The sequence below is a fragment of the Vicia villosa genome, linkage group LG6 (assembly GCF_029867415.1).
Source record: "Vicia villosa cultivar HV-30 ecotype Madison, WI linkage group LG6, Vvil1.0, whole genome shotgun sequence".
Taxonomy (NCBI): domain Eukaryota; kingdom Viridiplantae; phylum Streptophyta; class Magnoliopsida; order Fabales; family Fabaceae; genus Vicia; species Vicia villosa.
Genome location: NC_081185.1, coordinates 43,446,612 through 43,462,351, shown reverse-complemented (window position 1 = coordinate 43,462,351; position 15,740 = coordinate 43,446,612). Strand labels below are relative to the sequence as shown.

Genomic DNA, 15,740 nt, shown 5'->3' with positions numbered 1-15,740 from the left:
TTATTAGAGGATGTTAAGTTTGTTTCTTAGAAGATGAAACTTTTAACATGGTTATGTGTTAATTAATTTTGTTTTGTTTGTTTCTTACCTAATGACTATAATATGTTTGTGTATTTTTCGATTTTGTTTGAATTTTCTTTTGATTTAGTTTTTCTTTGATTGAATTTAGTGTAATATTTCATTAAGTTTTTGTTTGTTTGAATTTCATGCCGTTAATTGATGGAAAAATCTGCTGTTGTATTGACTTGATTTTGTTTGAATTTTAGTTTGATTGTGTTTTTGTTTGTTTGAATATAGTGTTGTATTTGATTGTGTTTTTGTTTGGTTTTGTTTGTTTGAACTTCATGTTGTTAATAGATTGAAGAAATTCGTTCAAACCACACTTTTTTATTTCTGACGAACCTAATGCACAACTTAGGGCATTGGAATTTTTTGCAACACTAGTGTCTTCACGTACTAGTATTGTACAATTTTCTTACTATTTAGTTTGATATCAATCTTTCAATGACATTGTCACCACTCGTCTAATTTTATGTTTATTAAGGTTTCATCTCTTCTCCCCTAACGGTAAGTTTATGTTTATTAGAAGATGTTAAGTTTGTTTCTTAGATGATGAAACTTTTAACATGGTTATGTGTTAATTAATTTCATTTTATTTGTTTCTTACCTACTAACTCTACCATGTTTGTGAATTTTTCGATTTTGTTTGAATTTTCTTTTGATTTATTTTTTGTTTGATTGAATTTAGTGTAGCATTTGATTGTGTTTTTGTTTGTTTGAATTTGGTTTGGTATTAAGGTTTCATCTCTTCTCCCCTAACGGTAAGTTTATGTTTATTAGAAGATGTTAAGTTTGTTTCTTAGCTGATGAAACTTTTAAGATGGTTATGTGTTAATTAGTTTGGTTTTGTTTGTTTTTTACCTAATAACTCTACTATGTTTGTGTATTTTTCGATTTTGTTTGAATTTTATTTTGATTTAGTTTTGGTTTGATTGAATTTAGCGTAGTAATTGATTGTGTTTTAGTTTTTTTGAATTTCATGTTGTTAATAGATGGAAGAATCTGCTTTTGTATTGATTTGATTTTGTTTGGATTTTAGTTTGATTGTGTTTTTGTTTGTTTGAATATAGTGTTGTATTTGATTGTGTTTTTGTTTTGTTTTGTTTGTTTGAACTTCATGTTGTTAATAGATTGAAGAAATTCGTTCAAACCGCACTTTTTGATTTCTGGCGAACCTAATGCACAACTTAGGGCATTGGAATTTTTTGCAACACTAGTGTCTTCAGGTACTAGTACTGTGCAATTTTCTTACTATTTAGTTTGGTATTAATCTTTCAATGACATTGTCACCACTCATCTAACTTTCAATGAAACATTGTTTAGGCTACCTCCGCCAAATTAACGCCGTGACTGAGAACGACATTGTTCCTTGTTTGGTGATTTTTTTGTCGGAAATTGATGTGAAGCACCAAATGTTAGTATAAATCTTTTTTTATCTTGTTCTTAATTTTTGTGATTCCTTCTCAATATATTTCTACATTATTGTGCAGACCTTTGCAACATGGGCTCTGGAAAACATTGTTGGAGGATTGTCTAAGCACACTGAAGTTGTCGTTGCAAATGGTGTAGTTCCCCTTCTCGTGGCTGCTAAGCAATAAGAAATACATCATCGAAATGAAGGTATGAAACCACACTCTATCTATGAATTATATATGTGCAATGAAACATGGATACACTAAAATCTATGCCATATCGATACGCTCCAATATACCATTTACTCATTTGATTATTCTTGTGTTTTAATCTGTTTTCTTTTTATTTCAATATGAGAATTAGTTCCTTTTCTTAAAAAAATAAATAAATTATAATCTCAATACATGACTATTATGGAGTAGTAGAGATTTTGTTAGACATTTAAGATAATGGAGGTGGCTTCCTGTGTAACTTGTGTTACTCTACTTCTTTTTTTTTTAAATGCATGTGGTTAAGTAAAAGTAAGATTGTTTTACTAGATTAGAGAAAATTATATTACAACAGTTGAGTTGAGTCAAGTGGTGCTTATCAGTGTTATTAAATTGCTCTGCCATGGCCGATATGGTGGATATACATGACGGTTTTTAGACTCGCCGTAATGGTGAATATCGGCCGCTATTGCAAATTTTTCCGCCATAATCCAAAATAACGGCGCCGCAAAGCCGCTGCTATGGCGGGATTTTGGCTCTCCGCCATGGACCACCATCCACCATACACAACAATGGTGCTTATATAATTTGGTACATGTTCCATAGAATAGAGTATCTGTGAAACTCTTTTGTAGGATCAAACCAAAGAAAGATCATTTGTTATTTTTTACCTTGTCCACCAGTGAACACATTTGTTTGTAAAATGTAAGGTTGTCCTGTCTAGTTGCCCAAGAAATCAAAATCTATCTCGTCATGTTCAGAATTTTGTGAAGATAACTGTAAAGTAGTTCCAATAACAATAGAGGTCATTACAACAAAATACTAAAATAAGAAGTAAAATATTAATACATGTTTTTTTTAACATACATAGAAAGCAGTAATTGTTCCAACAGAATCACCGGGAACCATTTTAATGTTCATACTGAAATGACCAAACAAGTATGAACCCTTGGGCTGAAAACCATTACCTATTCAAAAACCAGTTAGAAACATGAATAATGTAGTAACTAAAAATTTATAACTATATAGGGAAGAATAATTTAATTTATCAAGATGAAGCTGAATCTCAGAACCGCCATTGACCTATTTGATATGATCAAAAGCCCAAGTTGGGTAATAGTTTCTGACAAATGGTACATCCACCGACTTACTTGGGATAACACATAATGTATAGGAAATTAGTGAATAGTGATGCTAGAATGGTACATCCACTGGCTTCCTTTGGAGGACAGGTTTATTTATATGATTTAATTTAAATGTGTAACTTAGTTTTTTTACATGATATAACTCTTTAGTATTAAGCAGGCTGCATGGGTGTAACTCGGTGAACTGACTTTAAATATTATAAGCAACAATGTTGCGGTGAGCATGAGTCGCCACCGACTTTTATTTTGTCCAATTTTAGGAAAGGTAAAAAGTAATGAAAAAGACCTTTTGAAAAGAAAACGGGCTCGGGGGTTAAGTTATGAAAAGGGAAGGTGTAAGCACCCTTTTCATCCGTAGTTATCTACGGGCTCTTAATTTGCTTAGCTCATGTTTGTTTGTTTTGAGTTGAAAAAAAAGGGGCGTAAGGACTTTAGCGTAAATGCGTAGCCTTAGTTTTTTTGAAAGAGTATTGAAAAGATGTTTTAATTGAGCTAGGCATATTAAGAGCACTACCCTAAATGATTGGTTTTTTACTATAATTTTTAAAGTTCCTAGGACTGACCATACTATATAGAAGTAGGTAGTCCTTGTTTATATTGGACGTGTTCGGGACAATCGAAGGGTCTTTAGAGGTCGTTGAAAGCAACAGGTAGAGGTACCTTTAGCAAGTTCGAAGGGACGATCGTCACTTTTCGCAGGCAACAATCGAGAGTCATCGAGGGACTTAGTGACGATTTTATATTGAGGGACCTTTGCTAATGGGTACCTCTACATTTCGAGGGACGCGACCTTATATTCGAAGGCAACCAAGAGAGGCGTACCTTAAGGGTGACTGTGTGCACCAAACATGTGTGTTGGATTCGAATATTTAATCTTAATTAGTGATCTACGATTGAGATTTATATCTTTGCACACCCTAAATTACTATCACACGCATATAAGTATTGCAGAATAATAAAGAGCAGAAAATAAAAGGTCCTAGCTATTACAAGGCTTCGGGGAGGGGATTACATAAAAACCAACGGGGATAAAATTATTACAGATCCCAAATAAAAATAAAATATACAATAATTGAATGAAATTGTAAATGTCCACAATAACAGTCCAGAGCCTCGTGTACCTCATAATCAAAAGAAGATGTTAGTAAGAGATAATGAAAAAACGGTAGAAAATTAGTAGCAAATATTAATTACAATCAAGTTCTAAAAAAACTAATTAAATGTTTTTTATAATTAAAACTAAACTTAAAAAAAAAAGCATGTTTTTTTTTAATTTTTATTTAAAGAAGAAAAAAAACTAATTAACGAAATATATTTTTGGGTTTTTATATATGAGAAATAAAATTTTAAATACTAACATATTTTTGTGTTTTTGAATTAAATACAAGTTTTTGTGTTTTTTTTTTTTGAATATTTTGGTTAATTGAACTATGATATAAAAAAAATTAAATCTAAGTTAAATAACATAGTAACTAAAAAACATTTGACGATAAGTGAATTAAAAGCATTTTGTGTGTTTTGTATTTTTGTATTATATATTTTTTATATACTTTCTAATAATTAAATAAATGAAATAATAAAAATAGCATCTAAAGGGTGTCCAATTAAATCAAAATAGCCAACAAATATTAAAGCTAATATAATAATTTAATAAGTAAAACAAAACAAGATAACTTAACTTACAAATTCTAAAAGTGTCACGTAAGACACCTTTTTTTTTTTGCTAGATTTTAAACAACTTTTAATAATAATAATATTGATATTAATAATATATAAACATAAAAACAAATTAATATATTTGGTAGAATAAATGGAGAGCGCCCCACCTTTCTCTCCTTTCCAAACCAAAAAAATAGTACAGTACCAATTATCTATTTTTGACTTCTTCAAAATTATGGTAATAATGATAAGACAAATGGCAATTTAATTAAATTAAATAAAAAAAGAAAATAAACACCATATTATCAAAGAGAGAGAAACTCAATATTCAGATCCACACTTCTCCTTTCTCACGCAGAAAACGACTTTTCATCTTTCTACTTCTTTTCAATAGAACTAGTAACAAACCCGTGCATACGCACGGGGTCTGGTCTGTTACCCGCATTTGTTTATATAATATATTTATTTTAAATAAAAAAAATATTTAGATCAATAATAAATTTTTGTACATAAAAATATTTTTATATAATAATAGATTACTTTTCTGTAAACCATTTTTTAATCAAAAATATTTGATCATAAATACCATTTCTCGTATATAAAAGTATTTAGATCAATCATAATTTTTTTGCCGTATATAAATATTATTTTTGTTTAGGTATCATTTACAAAAATATTTTGGTTCGATAGTAAATTTATCTTATAAAAATATTTAGATGAATAATATATTTTTTCCCGTATATCATTTTTTAATAAAAAATATTCGAATCATAAATATCATTTTTCGTATATAAAAATAGAGTTTAATGGATATATAGTGACACATTCATAAAAAATAAAAGTGATATATTCTTAAAATATTTGAAATGGTAACGGTCAATGTTGCTGTTTTTTTGCTAATTTTTACAACTCATAAATGACAACCATGTTGAGTTCATAAGTTTGTCCAATAACAGATGCATTTAGTAATACCCAAAATGTTTTATTTTAGTATTGTAAGTAAACATGTATAGTCACACAAAACTCAATAGAAAATATAAACAGACTCACGCATTGCACCGATAGGCATGTTTACAATTTGATATACTCCATTTATTCATAATTGAGATCAAGAACTAAAGTTTAAGAAAGTCATTAATGTGTGTTCACTTACTAATTTATATTCTTAAGATCAATTTAAAGACAGATTATAATATAATTTTATACTTTTATATCACATTCATAACTGTGATATCAAAAGAAAATTTCTTCACCCACCTCCTAACCTTCCTGCCCACCTCTGGTGAATTTACCACACTACCCCTTGTTTCAGAAGTTCATTTCCGAAAAGGTACTTTTTTTTGTAAAAAAAGGTGTTTTCGGAAATGTATCTCCGAAAACGTGTTTTTTTTAATATAAAATATTGATTTCGGAGATGCATCTCCGAAATAAAGTTACTTTTCAGAAAATGTGGTGTTTTCGGAAGTTCATCTCCGAACGCACCCCCCTAGAGGGAATTCGGAAATGAACCTCCAAATTTATGTCTGGACAGAAGAAAAATGAAAAACAACAACGATTCGCTTTATTTAATCGGGTGAAGATTACAACGATAATATTACTGAAAATTAAAGTTACATATTGTTGAACACGGGTAGGTGGGGATGAGTCAACATTTTGATAACGTCGTCCGCCGATCTTTGAAGTTTCGCGTCCAACTCGATCGGGCCTTTCGAAGAAAATCGGTCGAACGTTGTCCACAAAACCGCTAAATCTTCGTCGTTCTTGATCTCAAAAGGTGTGAACTTAATGCCTCCCTCGTCGTTAAGCGATGGCGAGCGGTACTCGAGCTTGACAACCTTTCGATTCTCGGGATAGCGCAAAAGCGTGTTAAGCGACGGTATCAACTCCGCAAACGGCGTGTCGCGCGAGAAGCGAAATTGGAACGGCATCGGGTAGCCGGTTTCAAAGTAGACGAATGCTAGGTGGGGGTAGGTTTGTGTCATTTGTGTTTTGTGGTGTGAAGAGGATGAAGAAGAGTGTGTAGTATTTATAGACTTATTGGAGCATTGATGGCCCAACAAACCTTATCCTGCCTCAGGGGACATTTCGGAAATGAACTTTCGAAAATAGGAGGCAGACATGTATATTTCGGAAGTTCATTTCCGAATTATGCAGAAACAGACATAAATTTTACATTTTGTTGATTGCTTAGTGTGTTGTGTAAATTGAACAAATGGAATTGACATTAAACATAAATTAGACAAAGATGACATAAAACATACTTATATTATATATGTATTGAATCGGTCCGATTTTACATGATAAACAACAATACATACAAAAAATGATCGTTACAAACAAAAACGATCCGGAACGAACTAAAATTCACCGAACCAATCGGTGGATCCTAAGTCCAAAATAGGCACGTTCTTCGACCGCTCTCTATTTTGCTCGCGCTCTTTGCTCATCATTTCTTCAAACTCCGCCATTCTCGAAACGAACGGATCCGGCCAAGTCTCTGCCTCATTTGAACGATGTGCCGTCCATTGACAAGAAGTAGCCGGTATAGGACAACCCGGTTTCAAAAACACTTGAACGAAGTGCCGCGATCGTAGATACCCGATGCATATGATGCGGCCCGACGCGTCCAACGGCGGTCGACTATGAAGTGGAAAGAAAGTCTCACTTAGTCCAAACCTCGTCAAATCGACGCACACCATATCATATGCACTTGCTATTAGATGACCCATCTCGGGGAATGACATCCACTTCGAAACCGGAGCGATACCGGTAAGTGATGGAACAAGTGCATCATGAATTTTTGCAAACTTTTCTTGATTTTCATATAGTCGGCCGTAGATGTCCCGATACGAAGTCAACTCCGCAATGAGTTCCCGTCGGACTAAAGTGTGATTATTTTCCCCTTTACCGAGCAAACCCGCAACGGCCCGATATCCACAATTGCCGTCGCCTCCAACATCAACGATTTTATCGATATATTTGTGCATAAAAAGTGGCATCTCATCAATGTAGACAATTGGTGATTTTTTGATCGGCAGTGTGCGAGGTGGCTTCGAAATACGGGCTCCTTTGTTACCACTACACTTAAACTTCGGTGTCTCATGAATTTCCGGAAACGATGCATCAACATGTTCAAAGTAGGAAGGAGATCGTTTTGTTGACGTGTCATCTTGTGTAATTTTGGACTTTTTCGGTGCACCTTTCGTTTTAACCGGTTGAGATGGCGGTTTCAAATCGGTGGTTTCCGGAAATGCGATCTTTCGCAATTATTCTTTTATGTGCATTTTTGTTGTGTCGTCCGCTTTAGCAAACTTCTCACTTCCAACTCGTCGGAGATGGTGATTTTGGAGTCATTTTCCTTCGGCGGGGCAAAATCATCAAAACGAAGTTTCTTCCAATGGTCGGCTACCTCATCCATGCGTATTGGTGAATTCAACTTCTTCTTTTTTGAAATTATACAAGCACACGGAAGGCCGTATGTAGTTCTAATGGTGCACCCACATAATGAACTATTCGTCCCCGTGGTCTCCGACCGCTTAGCTTCATGAAACAAAAAATTCAAACCCGTTCGAGATATGTTGTAAATCAATTGGGAGAATAGAATTTGGCCCTTATACTGGTGTTCCATAACCGTCTTGCTCCGACCGAACGATGTTTGAATTTCATTGTGTTGATTTTCAAGCATTTGGTTCACGGTGTCCCATCCCCGACACAAATCTCCCTTGCTATCACCCAACCACCTCTTGAAGACCGCATGTGCGGATTCAACTCGGTTAGTCGTGGTGCAACCAAGATGTCTAACCCGATTTGTCCAAGCGCACACGACTTTTTCTCTAACTTTGTCAAGAATGGTGGATTCGACGTAATGACAAAAGGTCTTAATGGAACCACACAAAGACCTAAAGTGTACCAATTTCTCGGTATACACCTCTTCGGAGTATGCATCCAAAATTTCCCTCCATGCCGCCATTATCCTATCAACCACAACACCGGATTTGACAACTTTACCATTTTCATCCGGCCTATCTTTTGTCCCAACCGCGGGTTTCAACTTGCTTCTCACGTTGCAAGTTATGTGATACCGGCAAAGTAAAGCGGTAGATGTCGGGAAGACGGTATCGACCGCATTCATCAAAGCATTGTCCCGATCGGTGACAATGATGTAACACCCTTCTAAACCCCGCGGAAATTTTTTCAAAAATCAGAGTAAAACATGAGAAAGGGCATTACAACTCCAATAAAATAAATAAACATTCATGTCATGCCATATAAGGAACGATAAACCAAAATTATTCAGGTAGCATATTAACACAGCGGAATATTCTTAACAACTGAATAATCAAACAACCGGAGTCATAGACTCATAATTCAACCATAAACCATAAACAAAACAGAAGTTTATCAGCCAACTCTAAAATAACGTTCCCGGTGTTACACGACCAGAGCATGACACAGACCCAAATGACTCTAACGAACTACTTGACGAGCTAATCCTCACCAAGTACACAAGCTACTCCTCAATCTGAAAAATAACAACAGTAAGGGTGAGTTTCATTCGCATTAACAAATGTTATAGGAATATAAAGAGTACAACTTCATCCATACATTATTCACCCAAATCAATTATATTCAGATCGCATAGCAACATTTATCAAATACAGTCATTCATACCAAAATACACACAAATTGCAACATTGGACAACTTCCATTCATGTTACAATTATACACAACAACCTAATGCAATGCAACTAATGCATGTGGTACCAATCATGGGATAACCCATCTCACCGATCCACCACCATAAAGATTCGGCTACTTCTCTCACTAATTCCACACAATGGGAATTAGCTACCGCTGTCCCACCACCATAAGGGATACACCCACAACATGATTATGAAATGCATGCATCAACCACGACATGCTCATCATTTACATCCACCAACAATTCATAATCATTCATATCACAACATACAAGCATAATAATATCACAACCATTTGATATTCACTACGACATAATACATTTAACACCACAAAAATATTATCATCTCATCAATCGTAATAGCTAGAAACACCGCATAGCATGTTCGTACCATTACTTAAACGATCACCAAACACAATCCACAAAACCAACAAAATGATTTTTAAATTATAATCCCCTAATATACATCATAAAATAGGGCATTAATCCATCTACCAGGTACTCGAAACGGCGTACAAAAAGGATTAACGGTTTAAAAGTTACGGATATTTAAAATGAGTATTTTTCCAAAAAGCTTCAGTGGTAACCGGTTACCTGAATGATGTAACCGGTTACATCACTGACAGTAACTTTTATTTTTCAATTTCGCCCAGTGGTAACCGGTTACCTAAATGATGTAACCGGTTACATCATCGCGAAATGCAGTTCTTCGCCTGTTTGAGACCATGTAATCGGTTACTTCCCTCATGTAACCGGTTACATTACTGATATAGCAGAAAAATCACTTTTCTGCAGCACTGTTTTCATCCCAAGTGCGAACCCAATCATCTCAACACGTCCAAAATCTCATCACAGCACGAAAATGCACATTTATACATACTTCTAACAGGTATTAACATCAGTAATTGATCAGAAAATAGCAAGTGTACTATTTTTACCGATGAAGTAATGATAGGATTTATCCCAAATATCGATCTCGTGGACTGCGTAGGAAATATAAGTTATTTTAATGATTCAATTGAACAAAAGACCATGGGGGTTTTGTTGTTTTACTAGAAATAATGATAAATGACAACAAATCAATAAGAGACGTAAATGTGACTTTAAAACAATATGAGAGAATATGCTAGGGTGAGTGTATGAATTGCCTTGCAATGACCCTTAATCCTTAGTTATAAAATATCAATGTACATGAACTATTACCGAATCTCAAGAGTTATCTTCCCTAATTCCTCAGAGGAAAACCTTTTGATACTTTCTTGTATCCTAATTCCTTAGCAATTCAAGAAGTAATCAAGCGCAATATAATTTATCAAGATTATTATGGTTACTACGAAGCATCCTCATTCCTAAGCAATAACAATCGTAATATAATTTTGCAACAGCGATAAGGTGGTTTGTCCGACCTAAACCTTAACCGTAAATCAAAAATCTATTTGTCAGATAGATAGAGCAATAAGCACTTTGCACAATCAAATAATTTCACACACATAAATATTCTCTAACATAAAGGAAATTAGGTTCAATGACAATAGCAATTCAGGGACACCCCCTAGCATTGGGGGGTTTAGCCGCTCATAATATTCAAAGAAAATACAATAGGAAGATTAGACATTACAAGAAAATAGGATTGCTTTGATCTTCAATCGCAATTGCTCTTGAAGATCTCTGTTCTCCAAAACCCTTGAGAGCTCTCCTCTTTCTTCTGCAATTCTTTCGTACGTCAAAAAGTCCCCTTCTCTTTGCCCTAAGGTTGTTCTTATAACTCGCTTCCATTCAGGTTGAAACTGAAGTACCAAAAATACCCTTACTGGTCCCCTTCAGGTGAGAAAAATAATGAAAATAAAATCAGCACGCTTCAACAACACGGGCCGTGTTGCTGCACACGGGCGCCCGTGTTGTTTCTCTGCTCCTGGGCCAAAAACACACGTTCCCTGCATCTTTTCACACGGACCGTGTGCCTGCACACGGGTGCCCGTGTGAAACCTCTGTCTTTGCATCAAACTTTCTTTTCTAGCCACTTTTTGACACGGACCGTGTGCATGCACACGGGTGCCCGTGTGGCCCTCAGCTTTGGCTTTTTCGGCTTCTTTTTCCATTTGTGCGCGCCATAAGTCTCTATCTCTCCCGTGCATCAACCTGGCCAAAAACAAACTAACAACCAGCGCATAAAACGACACTTTTATAATACTCAAAACACATTAAAATGCAACAAAGCCATACGACCGAAAAACAAGAAACTCACTTTAAAAACATATGCCAATGCCACTTAGTATTACCAAGATTACGAATTTCGGTCGGAAAAAGGTGCGGAAACTTACTAGAAATGGTGACCGATCACAACCCCACACTTATCTCATTGCTTGTCCTCAAGTGATGTATCGAGGCAAAACAGAGGTCACCTGACGAGATTCTTTTCTCCACAACACAATCAGGTTTTTCGCAAGATTCCTTCACTTAGCAATCGAGTTTCTGGTTTCCTTCTTCAAACTATCAACTGCATTATCACTTTCGAGCACGTTTTCACCTGCAAGCTTTTCACACTCTCACAAAATCTCTCCAGGTTAAAGTGTCTACACTCATAGTACCAAGGCATGCATATTACTTTTAACTTTGAATATATTCTCTAATCACTACACACACAGATTACACACACTTCATGAGGTCTTAGGGTTGTAACGTGGCTTGGGTTTGGTGGGGTAACAAGGAATGGGATAACAAATGGTTTTGGTGCTCGGCATTTATGTTGGGTTCACATTTCTACTCTTAGTGGTTTGAATCGTAAGAATGGGGTTAAGACCTTCGACATCTTGTTTTTAGCTTTTTAGAGTCATTCACATGGTCTTTCATATACGTGGGCAAGGGTTAAGGATTTTTTCTTCCTTTTGTTTTTCAAACTTTCTCTTTGGATTTTCACAAGTTCAACATTCATCTTTTTTTTTTCTTTCTATTTTTTTCTTGCCCTTTTCTCAATGGTTTACAACCCCACACTTAGATTCTTTCGTGTCTTTCAAGAGAATAACATTAATGCCGAGCGATAACATGAATAGTAAATATGTGGGTGGTAACGAGAATAACAACAATGAACAAAACAAACATTACGGCTCAAAGGGGGTTGACGATGGATATCATGCATACAGGATAGCTAGAAAGGCTCGGGGTTACGAAAAAACTTGTCTCAGTGTGCGCTCTCGTAGTGTGCTTGTGTTATGAGAACATACACAAAATCAAAGTGAATAGTGCCATACCTGACTGGACTCTTATGTGGAGTTATGAATTTGGCTCTGAAATCTCACCGGGTCGGTTAAGCTTGCATGCTTCGAGGTGCTATTGGTGTCCTGCAGTTTCCTTTCATCTAAAGTACACCATACTCCTCTCTTGGTTCAGTGTTGACTTTTTGCGTCCTACCTTCTTCTCTTTGATTGTGTCAACTTCCGTGGTGCCTGTAGAGATCAAGTGTGAGATGTGTTGTTCAACCACTATCTATTCATTTGCCCCCTTCCGACTTGTATCCAACCTGGTAACACCATGGCAGCACTACAAACTTGAAATAAACACAATAACAGAAAGACAAAAGAAAATGGTTCAAATTAAACAAACTAAACTATGAATTCAAAACGGAAAGCAAAGCAATAAAGCAAATAAAATAAGAACCTCCCCACACTTGAACTAAACATTGTCCTCAATGTTTTAGAACCAGCCTTGGAGAGGTTGCTTACAGAGGTATTGCATTCCAATGATCACTTCCTAGCTTCCACTAGAGATGCTCTCTTTTATTTCCTGAAAATAAAACAAACAAACAGAAAAACTAATTATTAAAACCGTGGGTTGCCTCCCACGAAGCGCTTCGTTTAACGTCGCATGGCTCGACGGTCCATTACCCTTTATTATGGAGGGTATTTCCTTTTCCAAACCTTGTTGCTTGCCACTTCCGCAACCGCGAACTCATGAAGATGAAAAGCCTGGATAACTTTTCTCTTCAATTTGCTTCCCACATTTTTCTCTACTTCTTCAGCTTTCTTAGGACTTTTGACAGCTACATAAGTTGGTTCCATCATAGAGGCTATGCTAGAAACTTTTTCTTGGAGATTTTTAAGATTTTTGTCTTCTTGTTCACCTTCCGTCATACCAGTTGAGGTTTTCTCATTCACATCTGACCTATGTTTCCTGACTCCTAACATCTTCAAGGTTACTTCTTCATCAAATGATTTCAGCGTTAGCGTCCCTTTTTCAATGTCAAAATTACAGCGGCCTGTTGACAAAAAGGGTCTCCCAAGAAGGATAGGAGTTTCTTCATCTTCCGGAATGTCCATGATGTGGAAGTCAACAGGGAAAACAAACTTATCAACTTCCACTAGTACATCTTCAGCTACCCCATAGGATTTCTTAACGGTGTGATCGGCGAACCTTAACTGTGTCTTACTTTCACTAATCTTTTCTAATTCAAGCTTTTTGAAAATGGATAAAGGCATTAAACTCACACTAGAACCAGAATCGAGGAGTACCTTTTTAAATGCTATATTCTTGATAGTGCATGGTATCGCCACCGCCCCAGGGTCTTTCCTCTTAATTGGGATCTTTCTTGCTGAAGAGACTATACCACACTTCTCGATTACAATTTTTGGTTCTCCTCCTAGTGATCTCTTTTTCGCCAACACCTCCTTCATAAATTTCTTATACAAAGGCATGTGTTCAAGTGCTTCAAAAAAAGGTAGATTCACCTCTAACCTTTTGAACAATTTAGTGAACTTCTTAAAGTCTTTCTCTTTTGAATTCTTCTTTGTTACTCTTGAAGGGAAGGGTAGTTTAATTACCGGTTCAGCATCTTTTTTAATTTTTTCTTCAGCTGGTTTAACCGGTGGTATCACCACTTCTGGCTCTCTTGGGTTCTCTCTTATTTCCAAATCTACCTCTATCACCATAGGGTCATCTATCTCTTCTTTTTCTTTTTCCGATTCTAACACCTTTTTACTCCTTGTTGTAACAGCATTGATCTTCTCTTGATTTTTCTGATCTTTCACAGTTTCGTTCGGAAAGTTTCCTTGTGCCTGTAGAGTGAGATGTTGTGCTATTTGACCCATTTGAACTTCAAGATTTTTAATTGAATCCGTGGTGTTCCTGAGGTTGGCTCTTGTCTCTTCTTGAAACTGAGAGTTTTGGGTTGCCACTTTTTCAAGAGCGATCTCCCAATCTTCTTTCTTTGGTACCTGTTGTTGAAATTGTTGAGGATGATGTTGGAATTGTTGTTGATATGGAGGTTGTTGTGGAGGTATGTATTGATGTGGCTGAGCTTGAGATTGATATTGGTTGGGTCCCGGCTTTTGAATATTCCCTTGTTGGTCTTTCCATGCGAAATTAGGATGATTTTTCCATCCTGGATTATATGTGTTGGCGTATGGATTATTCTGCCTCAACATATGAATCTGTTCCACTTGTTCTTGCGTTTCCACACAATGCATAGCAAAATGCGGTCCACTACATATTTCACATACAACTGAGGCGACTGGCTCAACTTGTGCTACTTTCTGTTCACCAATATTCATCTTCTTCAATCTTCTTTCTACTTCAACCGCAATTTGTTCTTCCATTTTAACCACCTGATCAACAAGCTTCAAATCAATTTTACCTTCCGGTTGGCTCATTGCACGGTCATATAACTCAATGTGCTCGTTAGCGGCAATAGCTTCTATGATTCTCTTGATACCAGTGGCTGTTGAAAAATTAGTTGAGCCACCGGCTGCAGTGTCTATCAGCTGTTTTGTCTTGACTCGTAGACCATTAACAAAAGTCTGCATTTTCTCTGTTGGGTCCATGTTATGAGTAGGACAAGCAACCAAACACCTCTTGAACCTTTTATATGCATCTCCCAGCGATTCCCCTTCTTTCTGCTTAAAATTCACGATTTCATATCTTTTTCGAATGAAGACTGAAGCAGGGAAATACTCATTCAAGAAGGCGGTTTCCATCTGTTGCCATGTTGTGATGCTTCCAGCTGGAAGTGAGTAAAACCATTCTTCTGCATCTTCGGATAAAGTAAATGGGAACATCACGAGTCTCTTGGCTTCTTCAGAATGGCCTTCAATCTTCAATGATGTTGTTGTGGTGAGGAATCTTTGTAGATGCTTATTTGCATCTTCATTGATTCTTCCCGCAAACGGTTTGCTCTCCAACTGTCGGATAGTTGAAGGATGGAGTTGGAAGTGTGCCACATTGACCGGTTGGTTTACGATGGTCATTCTTCCAAGCGGGGCATTAGCCCTTCCATAGTCTCCTAAAAGTCTCTCGGGAGGAGGTGGATCCGCTGCCATAGGTTCTGATTCAGACTCTGAATGCTCGGACGGAATAGATAGTCCTTCTTCGTCTTCCGATTCTGAAACTATAGGTGATCCCTCTTTCGATGCCAGTCTTTTCCGCTTAACTTCTCGTAGTCGTGCTCGCAATGTTCTTTCTGGTTCTGCGTCAAAAAGAAGTTCAGCTGAGGCCTTACCTCGCATACAAGATTAGACAATGCTTAATTGGAAGCACAAATAATAACAAAAATAAAATCAAAATAAA

At 36.2% G+C, this 15,740-nt stretch overlaps 1 pseudogene; it reads right to left on the bottom strand.

Moving 5' to 3' along the window:
* Nucleotides 1-2,261: 2,261 nt before the first annotated feature.
* On the bottom strand, nt 2,262-15,493 carry LOC131613595 (probable xyloglucan endotransglucosylase/hydrolase protein B; annotated as a pseudogene).
* Between the last annotated feature and the right edge of the window lie 247 nt (nt 15,494-15,740).